The following is a 1500-nucleotide window of genomic DNA, read 5'->3' on the forward strand; positions in this document are numbered from 1 at the left end:
TCATAAAACATAAATACCATACCCACATGTACGCTGAAAAAGAAATACATTCATTTTAGATTTCCTGACTTCAAAACTCTGGGTAAGTTCATCAAAGCTGAATCCATACAATCTCTCTTCTCTCTCTCTGGCCCTGCTTTCTGGTGACCTCACCACATCCTCAGGCTGCCCGTCAAGCGTCCGAGCTCTCCCATCTCCACTTCCTTCTGCTGTGGTCACCAGCCAAGCCATCTCCTCCAGCTCTCTGAGGAGGTGCCTCAGGAACTCTCGCCAGGCTCTGCCACCAGGGCCATCCTATCTCCTCCCCCCCCCACCCCCACCACAGAGCTTCCAGCTCTTTGTACCATTGACGGTTCTCCAACTTCGCTCATAAAGCCCAGCTCCTTGAACTCCCACTTCAGAGAGCTGTGACAGCTAACACCTTGTCTTGTTTGAAGTGTATGCTGTATTGGGGGAAAAAACAAGAGAGTGGGTTCCCAGGAATTGCTTTCCTGCCTCTTTGGGGACAGAGCTGGGGCCTCTTCCCAGTGTATGGGGTGTTTAATCCCAGGTTCTCCAACAAAGACGGCAGACAGAACTGTGTGGTAGGGAACAGCTGGGGCATTAGAGGCAGAAACACCTGAGTTTGTATCCTACTTTAGGCACTCACTACCTGTGTAAGGCTACTTCACCTTGCTGAGCCTCAGTTTCCCCCTGGGAAAATGAATGAGAGTGTCTGTCAAGAGCACCTACAGTGATGTAGGTTGGCACCACACCTGGCTCAGAGCAAGGGCGTAGTACATGGGAGATTTTATTTATAACAAGGCCGGGTCCTGTGACTCAGAGACTGTGGCAACTCATCCCTTGCATGTACCTGAGATTCTCCTGTTCCTCGGGGTGAATCCCCTAGAGAAGCAGACTGGAGACTGACTTGCACCATCAGAAAGGGTACCTCACACTCCACTTTATCGACCTTTTATCCACAATTTGTCACCAAGTCAAGGCTACATTAGAAGACACACACACACCTGATCTATGGATTAGGAGGAAAAGCAGCCCTGCCTTCCCCAAGCTCCTAGAGACCACCTAGCTTTCAGGGCCAGGTAGTGGAGGAAAGAAGAATATCCTCAAGGCTTTCAAGCAGGATTTTCAAAGTGAATCCATTGTATATAAAGAATTTCCTGAAAGCTGAGAAAGGCTCATTTGATGGGCTGATAGTGAAAATAGTGCCTCTGACAGTTTTGGGTCTGTGGCCTTTGTTTAACAATTTTTTTTAAGTATAAAACTCAGGTAACTCCCATCAGCATTTAGATTTCCTTGCTTATAAAATGTCACCTCCACAGTCAAGTGACTGCTTAAGGAATCTGCAAAAATGGATTCTAGAATATTTTGCATCCCACCTAGCGACTAGTCTGGGTCTCATTTATTTTCTCCCTTGGAGTCAGGGACATCAAAACCTTACAGGCCCCAGTCAGGACCTGCTTCCTGAGCTCATGACCTGTGCAGTCACATGGGGCCCAG

Source organism: Balaenoptera acutorostrata, chromosome 2 (genome assembly GCF_949987535.1).
Source record: "Balaenoptera acutorostrata chromosome 2, mBalAcu1.1, whole genome shotgun sequence".
Taxonomy (NCBI): Eukaryota; Metazoa; Chordata; class Mammalia; order Artiodactyla; family Balaenopteridae; genus Balaenoptera; species Balaenoptera acutorostrata.